The following is a 14642-nucleotide window of genomic DNA, read 5'->3' on the forward strand; positions in this document are numbered from 1 at the left end:
GCGATCACTGTGTCTACAATCACAGACATGCACAGAGGTACAAAATGCCTATGCACACATAAATACATTTAACATAGAAGCTGATTCCGAACTTTAACAAGAGCACAACCTTCACTCTACCTCCTTCACATCTGCCTTTCTAAACGTAATGCTTTCCACCAAAGACTCCTGCCTACTAATGCCCTTACCTTTTTAAACTTAGGAGAATCCTTGATCTAGATGGATAAATGTGAAGTCACTGACGGAGAAAATGTTAACCATTGCCAGATGCATATTAACGAGGTCTGTGCTAGCAACAGCAAATAAGGGTAATACGTAGCTGCAGGCAGAAAAAAACCTTTTCCGTTCTAGCATAATGTATGACAGAAAACCATAGCGCCCAATGAAGAGGGCTTTCAGTGTGCACAGTTTTTGTGTAAACCATCTGCAGCCATTAGCATGGAACATTTTCACGTGACAAATAATGGCTGAGAATAATTGCAAGTTTATTTCCCCTTTCCAGAAATATACATTGCTTCATAGTTTCTCCGAACACACTCCCTTCCAGATTTTTATAGATGCACAATTAAAAAAAAAGATAGGAGTCAACAATGAATGGTCAGGCTGCCAACAAGATTTTTCAGCCACAACCCAACTTCAAAGGCTTCCTATTAAAAATTATGAAGGGAAACTAAACAAAGCCTCCATGAAACATTCAAAGGGCATAAAAATAAACACTGTGTGATATTTCACACTGAAAGGCCATCAACTTTTAGAGGAAGAGAGGGATCCTACACAGGAATATGCATCTCCTCTTATGCCTGCCAAGTTAAGAAAGCTCAGCCGAGATGCTCTGAACACATCTTCCCATGAAAACAGGGCACTATTGGATCTGTCGATACACCTTTTGTATAGGAGGTATGTCGCATTTCACCTATTAACAGTGTTGTAATTTACACCAAGTTCCTTGGTTTTGGTCCTTCTTTTTAAAGCTTGAAGTGACAAGTATTAGTCAAAGGACAAGAAATAAGTGATACAAACCACTGAGCGAGAATAAATGTCTCCAGGAGACAATTAAAAGACTGCGAGAATTTCAGGAGTAAGGACAGTAAGAGCACTTGTTCTTAAGGCAGCAAACAACATGATTTTGGTATAAAAATGAATCAAGTGGCCACCCAGGCCCCTGACCCCCTACTCTTCCCACAGGCAGGAGCACTACAGTGGCAGATGCTACTGCCTGTACCAGCAGCCACAGCTACTTTTGTGGTCACCAGAGAAAACGTCAACCCTTGGGCATGCACCAAATTCCGCTTACTACACCCTTTCACCTGGGGGTTACCTGTCACAGTTCTCAGGGTCCTGGAAAACAGTCAAGAAGGTTTTATATCTGAGTTATTAGCAGAAACCTCTCTCTCCCCCTCTCAGCACAAAAAAACCCAACCCAAACCAAAACAAAAACACTCATAAAAATTTCCTCTCCAGCAGCTCCAGTATCCTCAACTCGCCTCCAGTTTGGGAGGTGGGACATACTTCTGTCTGTTAGGTAGATTACAGAGTTATCATCACAGTTACACAGAAACATTTGTAAAACTCTGAAAAAATTATAATGGAATGTTATATTAAAATACCAATCAAGTCACAAAAGAACTGGAAAGTTCAGTCACTATGAGAATCCCATTTGAAAAAAATGTGTATTGTTTTCAAACACCACCCCCCCCTTTCCCTCCCCAGAAAACCACCACCCAAAAGAAAAAAAGAAAGATGAAAATATGCCTTTCAAAAGCATCACTGATCTGGAGGGAAAAAAGTGCAAATGTTTAAAAAGCATTGTTATTCTACCTTCAGGTAACATAGAAAAAAAATAGATAGGCACATTGATAAAAGCATAATCAGTAATAAACCAGCCCCTTAGATACCAGATTTTTTTTCAGCACTTGAGCAGGCTTAAATTCAAGGGCGTGATGCTGTAGATACCGAGCATTTGCGATCAGCTTTAACAAAATGCTAACAGTGTACATTTCTTGTCGGATTAAAATCTAACAAGAGTATTTCAGTGCTGTACACAACATCATTAAGGCTTTAGGGGCACCAAAGTGAGTCTCTGGCCATCTGAAAAGCCACTGGCAATGTACTGAATGATTTCTATTTCTTTCAACGACAGGAAGAAAATGGTGCTTTTTCTCCTTTTTGTTTAGCACTGTGCCTAAACCCCCCTCACTGCAATTTATCACAACAACAACTCTAACTACTAAATGGTTAAATCAAGCAACTAAAAGCAGCAGGAGTTTTAAAGCAACAATGGTTCTGCAGTTCTGTGTTTCATCTCTTCCCAACAGTCATTTATGCTACTTAACCTATTACATTTCTGACATTACAGATATATCCCAATTACGCAATCATTACAAAGAAACATGAAAACAAATGCAAAAGGACAGAAACATTTCTGCAGACTGCCTAGAAAGAGAAATACCCTACTTAAGTTTACAGATGGAATCTGGACTCAAACTAATGGGAGTTCAATTGATTTCAACAGAGACAAGGTTTCGCTCCAACTCTTTTCTCATCATTTCAGCGTGGTCCCCTGCAACTTGCACAGCTCCATTCTCCAGACCGAAAGCCAAGGACGTGCCAAGCTGGCTGAAATGCCTTTACACACTCCAACTGCCTCCCTCTTCAAACACAAGCAACTGTAAAGCAATACAAGTAGTAGTCTCTCCTGGAAGCATGCCATAACTTAATTCTGCTAAACATGAAATGGAAGAATATTCCAACATTATCAGTCTTCAATAAAGGAAATCTGATTGTCCTCCTTCATAAACTGTATCACTGGAGAGTCAGAACTTCGAGAAGACAACAGGCAGTGAAATATCAAGGAGATGGTAGTTATAACATATAAAAAAAACCACTCCTAGCTCCATCACATACCACAGAAGCTGAAACCTGCAGAATTTTTCAACTCTAGTAAACAACAGATCAAGCCACAGTCACACTATCGAACGGCCTGAATCCACATGAATTTCAGAGCAAGACATCCACTCCACGGAAGTCGGTGCATGAAAGTTGGGCTGGGTGTGGGCTGCAAGCCCAGGACTGAATGCCAGCTAGTGCCAGTTTCAGAACTGAGTTAATGGAGAGGGATGACAAAAGACTGTAGGAGAGCAGATGCTGAAGGAAGCAGACCCATTAAAAAGCCATAAAATTATTACAGCAGTGACCTAAGCTGATTCAGTAGGTTGCATGGCTGTGTATCAAAAGGGAATTGGATCCTATGGTTTGTCCAACTTATTTCAAGTTTTTCAGCTGTCACTTTAAGCAAAAATCTACATGCTTTTATAGATTAATTACTAGTTAGCCTGAAAAAAAGACGACTGGATAAGATGGCAGATGCAAAAAAGACCTCCATGTTCAACCAGGTTCTGCAGGACAGAGCACCTGCAGCTACTCACAAGCAACCATATCAGCAGATGCTCATTTGCTGGGGCACCATCCCTCCTCATGTCCCTCCCTCCGGGATGGTAACATGTCAGTTAAAGCAAGTTTAACCACCGCTCTTAGCAATCTAAACTGTTTTTTATAACACTTAAGGCATGCCTGCTTACAGAAATGTGTCATTGCTATGTGTTTTCCCAACACTGCAGACATATTTTAATTATACCTTACCGCCCTTCAGTCACACAGGCTGAGACAGGGCTTTCTCAAGTGGCTGTCTTTTTGCTATTAGAATATAAGCTTCATTTTTAACTGTGGATAAGGTGAAATCCAAACCCAGAAGTTCTCTGTTCCCTTCCTTCCTTTCAATTCCCGCCCCCCCCTTAGCTTCAATAGAAACAAAACAGGATTTATCTAGCCAATTTTTAGCCTTTTTTATGAGAATGTTTTTATTGGCCTTTTTTGTTATTCAGAACTGTGAGATCTTCTGCTAAGCTATTCCTAAATCAAGACAGCCACCATTCACACCATCTTGCTCTCTGATTTCCTTTAGGACAGTCACAGGAATATACAGCAGTTCCTTCCCCGATAGCCTCCATTCTGCCAACATTGATGCTACCAGCAGCCCCTGCCACACGGGCTGACTATAACCCAGCCTTTAAGCAACAGCACAGACAGGCACAATTTTCCACTGGGCACTACCAATGTACGACCACCACTAAGAACCCACCAACAAGAGCGGCTTTAAAAAACAAGAGAGCGCTACCTAAGAACAGATGCACCTGCATTACTCAAACCCAGCTCTCAGGAGCGAAGCTGGCACTACCCCTACATCTTCAGATATGGTGGCTGCGGTAAAGCTGGATGGCTGAGAAGCACAGAATTGGGAGAGGAAGAGTGGCATATTTCAGACCCCTGCGCTCTTGCAGGCTGTTTAGATACCAGGTTTGCCTCCATAACTCTTTGCGTAGCCACAGTTCAAGCCCCAGCTCCAGGTTTTTTTTGGGCACAGGAAATAAGTACGTGAAAAAAGCAGCACAGTACTGAAACAGAATGAATAATTTCTAACGCCAACCAAGGTGGTTGGGTGAACTAGCAGAGAGAAAAGGGGAAAGAGAGGTGACAAGATAACAACTCAAAGATCTACTTTTTTTTTTTTTTAAAAAGTATCTACAGAAACCCTGAAGACATCTGATATAGCAATAGAGGCAGATACTGAAAACAAGGGTCAAAAGGTATCAGAATCATGGCTATTTTGGTTAGAACAAACACCGAAATAGCAATAGGGATTTCAAGGACCAACAATAATTTTCTATAGCTATCTCAAGGACAAATGCTTATAGGGCTGAAAAGTTTTTCATCCCAATCCTAGATACAACTGCTTCTATGTTTTCTACTGCACTTCAATTTTGGCTTTCTTTGAATGGCAGATCTCTCAAATCCACACCCATACCTGCATACAAACACCAAGGTTGGCGTTGTTAGGCAAAACAAACAACAAACCCACTTCAGTATATGAGAACATAAGCAAATAAAATAATTGCAAAAGTGAAAAGAGAATGGAAAGGAAGCAAAATATTTAGTACACTGATTTTATAGCAAGCATAGTAAGAAAGCTATACACTCTTAAAATGGAAGGGGAAAAACAGATTAGCTGCTTTTTAATATTAATGCTGGTAATTCTTCAACAGTTGCACAAATCCTTCAAAAATTATCATTCCCTTTGCAGCTGAGCTCCTTCTGCAGTGCAGTTGGAAAGGCTGCTGAGTCTCATGTGGCTGCTCATTTAAGCTGTTCCCATTTCCACTCAAACTGAATTAGGACATTCTAGTCTCTCTTAATAAAGAACACATTGGACTTGGGGGAGGGGAGAGCAACGACAGCATTGGGAGGGGAACCGAGCAATTTCTCTACTTCAATGAAGTTTAAAAAAGACGCAACAAAAAAACCCAACAGCAAAACCAACAGTTGATCATCTCAGGAAAGCCTCTAGAAAAGGGGGAGGAGAAAGGAAGACAAGCAAGCAGAAACATTTTCCTCTCCTTTTGATCTAAGTTACAAGAAGAAAACGCATTCTGAAGCACTGGTAATTTAATGAAAACTTTTTTTTCCCCAAACTAACAGAATTCTGGTTATTCAAGAAGAGGAGGCTGATTTCTAAATAAAGCCATTAACTCAATTTAGTCTAAGGGAGATACAGTTCCATGAGTCCCAAAGAAACGAAGGTTGCTTCAACAAATCTGATTATCTTTGCTGTCAGTGAATTGGCGTTACGGTTTCAAGGTACTTTGAAGGGTTTGGAGAACTGCGACTGAAGCAGGTATCACATTACTTCATAAAAATGACAAATATAAAATGATGTGATCTCACAATACTGATTAAAAATAAAATACAAACCTTGACTAAGGCCAGAAGGGCACTTGAATTGCATATTCCATGACAAAGTGACTAAAAAGTGTACAGAAGACAGCATTAATTAAAGGGGCTGATCACCTGTGATAAAAACAATGATTTTTTGATTATTCACCAATACATTACTGCGTATTTGATCAAGGCTGAAGCTATCTATGAAACTCTATTTGAAATCTCTTCAGCCAATTTGGGTTTACTGACTGCTTAGATGAAATAAATTGCAGTACCTTCTGCTGAGTCTTACATCAAGGGCAATACTCTCAAATGCTCCCTGGAAAATAAACATGCCCTATTATCAAAATTGCCCTCAATTTCATATTTTAGTTTACTACTATACTGAACTGAGTGACTTGTTTTTCCCCAGCAAGATCCTAGTTCTGCAGACATGACAAGACTCTGCCGTGAAGACCTTAGGACAGAGAGGTTAGACCTTGCCCACTTATCATATGTGGCTACGTTACAACCTCTGGTCACTGCTGTTGATCTGGGGGAGAAGTGGAAATTTTTATGCCTTTCCACTCAAACATCAATCCATTGGCTATTGTTGTGACCACAGCCATAAGCATACAATTTTAGTATAAGGTGAGCATCCTTATAATGCACTTAACCAGTTTCTTCCTGACCTCTACAGTGTTTACACTGTGAAGCTTGTAATGTGATTGCCTTTTTCTGTAACTGTAAATGCTGTGAAACAGTCAGAAAACATATGCTAGGATTTGCAAAAACAGGCAAGAAGGAAACATCCTGAGACAGATAAACAATTTAAAAAAACAGGCAGAAGTAGTAGTATGTGGAAAATAGCATATGGCTAAGCTTTCAGTAAAGAAGGAACAGCTATTTTGAGCCCAGTGTCTCCCTCAAAGGAGACAGTTTTCAGAAATGCAGCTGCAGGACCCTTGGAAAAGTCAATCCCTCTAAAATACATCATGTTGGTACCTAGCAATGGAGCCAAGTAAAATCCGATGGCTATGCAGAACCGACCACCGTGGTCGCTTTTTTTTTTTTTTCTTTCTTATTAAGGTAATACCTATTTTGCTTGTATGAGACAATACAGTCAAGGTAGTCCTTTAAGAAAGATTTAAACGTATGGGCATCTCCTGCATCATACCTATTGTGGTACATAAAATAATGTTTTACAGAACACAAAGCCAACACACAACTAGTCATATTTGAGAAGTCCATCAATAAAGCCACAGAGACTCAGAAGCCCAGACTTTGGAAAACAGTCAAAAAGCATTGAGCCTTATTAAACAAGCCAGCCTCATAGAAAGTGGACATATGATGCTGCAACATTACCTGATTTTTGAGGGTTTGTGAGACTCCTGTATCTTGCTGTGCTGTCCTTGCCATAACATTTCATGCTGCTTTCATTCTGTGATCTCAAAGTGATGTATCTAAACATAAAGCAAAAGAATGGAAATTAGTTTTTCCCCCCACGATTATCTTATAAAATATCACCAACCTGCCCCAAACCATGAGCAGACTTGCAAGAATGAGCTTCCTATTGCAACACAACTAAATACTAACTTCTATTCAATATAGTATCTCCATGCTACTCTGTTCTTCAAGTCACTACTGCAGAGGACATCTATCAGCACTGTAACTCCCTTAAAGAACAACCAAGAACCTCTTGCCCATATCAATAGCAAGAGACTGGTTCATTGTCAAATCTCTGGGATTGATACATCCACAATCCTTCAAATTACAGACTGAAATACGAGTAAATTCATCCCTTCTTCTTACTCAGCTTGGCGCCTACTGCAAAATGAGGAATGGGTTGCGTTGATGCAATAAATAAAACAAGATTGTGCCTCTACTGCAGACACCGTAAAGATTTCACAGCATCTTACACTGCTTTGACAAAACCCGAAGACAGGCTGAATGCTCTCACGGAGAGGAGATTTACTGGCCCAGAGCTTGCAACCTACATGACGAGCATCACACAAACAAGAGAAGGTATAGCAATCAGGAAGGGAGGGATTAATGAAAGTCAAAGGTGCGGGAGATACAATCAGGTTGTCACCCAGTGCAGAACAGATATCTAGACAAGGCATCTTAAATTATTTACATGAAAACAAGACATTTGTTTTTGTAGGTGCTGCTGCCAAAACAGCTTTTAGGGAAGGCCCTGAACACCCGAGGGTGTTAAGAGAGCTGGCTGATGTCACTGCAAGGCTGCTCTCTATAATCTTTGAGAAGTCGTGGAGATCAGGAGACATCCCAGAAGACTGGAAGAAGGCTAATGTCACCCCCCTCTACAAGAAAGTCTTAAAGGAGGACCCAGGAAATTATAGGCCCATCAGTCTTACTTCAGTCCCTGGGGAAGTTATGGAACAAATCCTCCTGGGGGCTACCACAAGTCAAATGAGGCACGTGATTGGGAAAAGCCAGTATGGATTCACCAAGGGCAAATCATGCTTGACAAACCTGATCGCCTTCTACGACAAAGTAACCTGCTCGGTTCATGTGGGGCGAGCAGCAGACATTGTCTACCTGGATTTCTCCAAGGCTGTCGATATGGTTTCCCACATCCTCCTCCTAGAGAAACTGATGCGGTACGGTGTAGACAAATGGTCTGTGCGGTGGGTGGGGAACTGGCTGACAGGCCGCACCCAGAGGGTGCTGGTAAACAGCTCCTTTTCAAACTGGCAACCCGTCACAAATGGGGTCCCCCAGGGATGTACCCTGATGAAGTTTGCTGGTGATACCAAAGTGAGTGGGGAAGCGGACACTTCGGAAGGGAGAGCCACCCTGCAGGAAGACCTGGGAAGGCTGGAAGAGTGGGCTAACAAGAACCTTATGAAGTTGAACACAGACAAATGTAAGGTCTTGCACCTGGGAAAACATGATCCAGGAGTGCAGCACAGGCTGGGATCTACCCAGCTGGGGAGCAGCTCTGTGGAAAGGGACCCGGGGGTCCCAGGGGACAACAAGCTCAATATGAGTGAGCAGTGTGCCGCTGCAGCCAAGAAGGCCAATAGGATGCTGGGTTGCATCAATGAGGGCATCACCAGCAGAGATAAAGTCGTCATTATCCTGCTCTACTCAGTGCTTGTCAGGCCACACCTGGAATACTGTGTACAGTTTTGGCCCCTGCTATACAAAAAAGAAGTGGACAGGCTGAGGAGGGTCCAGAGAAGGGCCACAAAGATGATCAAAGGACTGGGAAGCCTGCCGTATGACGAAAGGCTGAGAGAAATGGGTTTGTTCGGCCTTGAGAAAAGGCGGCTTAAGGGAGACCTTATCACCATGTTCCAGTATTTAAAGGGTGGCTACAAAGATGGAGACTCCCTTTTTACAAGGAGTCACATGGAAGAGATGAGGGGTAATGGGTACAAGTTACTCCTGGGGAGATTCTGATTGGACACAAGAGGAAAATTTTTCACAATAAGAACAGCCAGCCATTGGAATAGTCTCCCCAGGGAAGTGGTGGATTCCCCAACACTGGACGCTTTTAAGATTCGGCTGGACAGGGTACTGGACCATCTTGTCTAGACTATGCTTTTGCCAAGAAAAGTTGGACCAGATGATCCTCGAGGTCCCTTCCAACCTGGTATTCTATGATTCTACGAAACAAGCCTGGAAGCTTAAGGTGCAATTCACAGCTCACTGATATCAATAGGAAACTCTTCATTTGCATCAAGCCCTGACAGGTTTTGGAAAGTTGTTCCAGGCTTAAGACAAAACTGTATAAGTGACTGCTTGTGGGAAAAGAGCACAGATAACCTCAGTGACCTCCATCAGCATTTTCCTCCTCTCACCTTCACGCTAGATTCACTTGTTTAACTTGTTCTTTAAAAAAATCTCTGACAACAGGTCCCAAGCACTGTGACACTACCACATACAGCACGAAGCTGCCCCCCCCCCCCCCAAGTCCAGCAGTTCCTTGTGCAGAACAAGGGCCCTCCTTTAACCCACCAGCAAGGTGGGGGAGACGAACCCAAGCAGCTCCCTTGCCCTGCCCAACGCCAGCCTCTGCCTCCCCCTTCGCCTTCCCCCAGGGCCACAGGAAACAGACAGGTGCACAGCACAATCCAGACACCAACTCGCTCCATCAGAACAGGCGCCACGGGAGACAGCGGAGCTCCTTACAAAGTCTGACCTGCCCAAAACGTCTTTCTTTGACGGAACACCTCAGCTGATGGTAAATGCTGGTAGCATCGCACAGGGACACATGGATTTTCTCGGATCCAAGTGCGTTTTTGCTTACAACATTGTTGTGTTGAGTCCCAGTACCTAACACCTGTGCACATCCACGTCTTGCTACAAATGTCAGCTGAAATGCTACAAACGTCCCGGAAAGCAAACTGTTCGTTACCTGCTTGCATCCTATCTGCTGACGGCTTTTCTCAACAAACCCCATGAATTTGCCTCTCTGATGAAATAAGGCAGGTTTTAATAAGCCCACATGTACTTAATCTTTATCTAACTTGTTTTTTAAACTGGTATTTAACACCTTTAGGTCTGTAACAGGCATATTGAATCTTCCAGATGACTGACAGGTGTATACCATCACTTTGTGTTTGTCACAGGAAATATTCAGAGACACAATGAAAAGCCAAGGTTAACGCCAGTGGAACCAAAAAAGAAAACTTCCCCCCCCCCCAAGTTTAATACAGCTATTTAGAACCTGCCAAGATGTTTAAATTTCATTTTAAAAAACCCTGCTACATCACGACCAGTGACCAAAGTCACAGTGTATAGTTTTGCTTTCTTTTTCATTTATCTGCTCTGGAACAATGAACGCTAGTATTAAACCTAAAATTGCCAAAGTATTCTGCAGGCAAACCATCCCTGGCAGCTTCCTACAGAGGCCAGGCCGATGGACACTGGGAAAAGCAACAACAGGAATGCCCTGGAAAACCCTTGCCTCTTTTTCTTACTTGTTTTGGCTGCTTTTCCCACTGTACCACCTTCATCATCAGAGCTACAATACCACTCATATGCAGTCGTATGTAAACTAGCAGGTAAGTGCAAAGCTCTCATATGTAATACCATAGTTAAAGAATAAAACTTTGGGTATTTTAGAGCCAGAGGTAGTGAACTGATGGCTGATAAATACTGAAAACAGTCCCAATGTAACTAACACAGGACCAAACACTGCAAAAGTTCAGAAAATTCACAAATGAAATTTTAATTCCTTTCATTAAATTTTAATCAGCATCTCATTTTTTGAGGTTTAGATTAAAAAGCAATCTAACTGTATATTCCTTTGCCATATTCTTCAGTTTTGTTCCCATTCCAGCCCCTAGATTTTGCATATAACCAAAGAACAGTAAGGAGAAGCTGAGAAGTGAAGCCTACAGCAACATTTACAAATTAAGAGCTAAGTCAGAGATCGGCGATCCCATACACACAATATAAATTTTTGTTCTTCTCTCTTCATTAGGATTGATGACACTACTGGAAAATAAGGAGCACATAATACCTTTCATGGGAACATAAAGGACAGATGAATTAGCAGAGAGAGAATGCAGCTAAATCAATTTCTCATCTCAAGATAGTAATGGGAGGCAATTTCTTGAACTTTACTACGCTTGTAACGTATTGATTAGCAAAGCTTCACACTGAAAGTTAAACAAGGTATTTTTCCAGGGATAAAATGGAGGATGGCAGAAAACTCGAGGCAACACACCAAAGAACGGGGATTTTCTCCAGCCACCTTACAGTTCAGAAACTCAAAGTTTCCACCTACCTGCAAGTTACTGCAACACACGAGAGGAAGATTTCTAGATGAAGGCTGCATTAGTCCTGCAGGAACCTTCATAGAGCAGATTTAAGGAGAAGCAGAAAGACACAGTGCTGCTCTAGGAGCGATGGCACAAACACCATTACCGGTTACGCTACCTGCGGCATGAGGCTGCGGCAGCAGCTTGGGGGAAGCATTTTTGTTGCAACACTTCAGCTCCCCTTGGCTGCAGGTTGCCATAAAAAGCCACTTCCCAGAGGTCTTTGTCTCCACTGTGACTACATCATGCTCCGAGATACTGATCCCCTTCCCAAACTTCTGGTACTGCTCTGAGCCCTAACAGCAGGTTAGGACGAGAAGAACCTTTGGCTGGCTGATAAAGATGCCCCACTCAACAACCATGAAAAGCCGTGCAGTGAGACCAAGGAAAGCCATGCACGTGCTCCATGGGCTGGTCAAGCGTGCCTGGCACAGGCCACGTGCTTCCAAGGACAACGCTACAGCTGCACGACAGATTTTAGATATTAAAAGAACAATACAGATCAAAGACAGGGATACACATATCCTCTACCAAAGTAAAGTGAAATGTTAGACATATACCCTTCTAGAATAGCTATGTTTACTTTAATGGGATGGACTTTTGTACCATTTGACATTAAGAACTTAACTGAAGTGTTAAAATTGGGAACTCAGACTTCCTATAGATCATCATCAGAGCATCCAAAATGTCATTCTGAGAGATTACAAAAAAAAAAAAAAAAAAAAAGGGTCATTTGGGATTTCTCTTCTCCTGCCCAGTGGCCGCCTGTCTACCTAACCATACACAAACACCAGCTGATAACCTTCGCATGAAATGAATAAGCCTTACCTGCTTTAAATCAGTGAAACTCAAGAGTTTTCTCTACTGTATTTGTCATTATTTCTACTACAAGGGTGACCGAGAGCAGCCTGTTATCTAAATTGGCTGGTCATAATTAAACAGTATTTAGTTATTTTTGGAGCAGAAAAGGGGAAAGTAAGCCACCTAGGATAAGAAACATAACAACAGAGTACATGTATTAAACAAGCAACACCAACAAAGACTGTAATATCAACTGGCAAAACCAGCAACAAAAAAAAGTTGAAAGTAACAGAACTATCACCATCAATCATGTGCCGTTAATTTAGTTCACTTAACACAACTATATCAGAGCACAGTCTCTCCCCACATGCTGGAAGTCCTCTCTTAACCATCAACTTCATGATTTTGTTACCCTTCTCTGGTCCATGTTCAGCTTTCTGGTTGCACCGTATTTCTTAAAGAAACTCTAGAAATTCAAACTCTCTTCTTAGGACAAGATTCTTCATGCATGCAAGATTATTTTTATATGCTCATTTCTACATCTTTGAAACGCTTCAGGAATATTGCATTACATTTATTTCCACAGCAAATCTCTTGGACAAATGACACCTTACAGATGAGATGCTATGGCACAGACAGATGACAAATTCAAAAAAATCTATTAGTTTTTCACATGTAGGGTCCAGCACTTCAGATAACAGATACTGTACAATGCTAGATTATGTTTAAAGCAGTCTTGACTTGAGCTACTGGTCAGATGCCTATGAGTCACACAAAGGAAACGGGTGATCACACTAGAAGAGGCTACCATAGGCATAACTGGTGACTACCCAGGAGATGGCTGCCTCAAGTAACTGCATCAGGTGGCTGCTCTGTGGCGCTGGCCAGAATATAATCCAGTTTCCTCAGGCAGGGCTCAGCTTGTCCCATCCAGGAGAAAATCCTATTTCTTGCAATTCCTTCCATCTTTCATCACATAACTTCAAACAACCGCAGCAAATTAATTGGGGATCCAACACAGCCTCCCCTCTACAGCAGTTTAATTTATCTTCAGAGCAAATCCATCATCTGTACTAAGCTGGACAGGAGGTTTTTTGGATGGGGAACAAAAAATAAATACAGTTCACAGTTCTCTCATGAAGTGCAATTATGTAAAACCAGGCTAAAATGAAGTTATAAAAGCATACTTTCATTCTGGTGTTTAATCTGAAAGAGGTTGGCTTAATATCTTATCTGTGTGGTGTCATTTAAAAAGGATATGCCATTACACGGTATTGTCTAAAAGTTGGAATAGTTCTTCTGTCAGTCTAATACGGCCTCTATGCAGACCAGTCAAGTTGAATGAAGTAAAATTACGGCAGTGACAGGCTGTCACCCGGCAGGGGAAGGCATGCTAGCAAAACGCTCATCTGAGTTGGAGAGGTATTTGCCAACAGTAGAACCTCAGATTCACTCCGACAATCCTGTCTCCATCCCCAAGCGTGTTTGGGCAGGCAGAGGTTTGCCTGCCCATTCCTGCAACTCCTGCGCTCGTCTGCTTCTTTCCTTTCTCTTCTTTCCCTAAGTCAGTCCTTTCTCCAAAACTGAGTCCCTTTCCAAGATGCATTTTCTTCTCCTCTGTCATGCCAGGCGTCACCCCTCAGGTACCCAGCCATTCTTGTCTCCTCTCCTCTGCCTCTACTCAGCTCTCTTCCCTCAGGTCCATGACCTATACCTCCTGCCACACAACCATTTCTTGTCCTCTCCTTATTGAATTCGGATAGCATCCTGGCCGGCAGTACAAGCCTGACAGCCCCAGAGCTGCCTGAGGAACCATCATCTTCCCCTTCACAGCTCTCACATGCTTGCTTCACACTCATCTCCTGGGAAGGACAGTGGACTCTCACTCCCCATCCCCTTCTTCACAACATTCATAATTTTTGCGGGTCTCTTCCATATCGGGTGCCTTCCAGACTGAGGACTCTTGGTGGCTCTTTATCACCCCATACTTTGGATTTTTCTTCTTCTTTACAACATTTTGTGGACTGAGGGGAGGCGAGATAGAAGACATGGAGGACCAGAGCTCCACAGGGTATTGAAGACAGGGGAGCACCACACATTTACGCAGCAGCACATTTATGCTTTCTGTTTTGTTTTCTGTTCCTTCGCTACCGAGTACTGACACTCGTTTTACCGATTGTTACGCTGCCATTTTTACAGGACAACCACAAAGGCTCCTTCCAGAGCAGTAACACCTGGTGCAGCAGTCATCACAGCATACACTGCGTTGTGACCCTCCTCCTCTTCCCACAC

General features: G+C 42.4%; 1 protein-coding gene across 12 annotated transcripts in view; it reads right to left on the reverse strand.

Annotated features, from left to right (window-relative positions):
* TRERF1 (transcriptional regulating factor 1) overlaps window positions 1–14642 on the reverse strand; it is a 104333-nt gene that overhangs the window by 24692 nt on the left and 64999 nt on the right. For all 12 annotated transcript variants that reach the window (XM_087776520.1, XM_087776519.1, XM_087776510.1 and 9 more), the window contains one exon: window positions 7117–7214. The gene's annotated coding sequence lies outside the window, so the exon portion shown is untranslated. The remainder of the gene's footprint in view (window positions 1–7116; window positions 7215–14642) is intronic.

The sequence above is a fragment of the Nipponia nippon genome, unplaced genomic scaffold (assembly GCF_047370975.1).
Source record: "Nipponia nippon isolate SJK-2023a ecotype South Korea unplaced genomic scaffold, ASM4737097v1 scaffold_4, whole genome shotgun sequence".
NCBI classification, from domain to species: Eukaryota; Metazoa; Chordata; class Aves; order Pelecaniformes; family Threskiornithidae; genus Nipponia; species Nipponia nippon.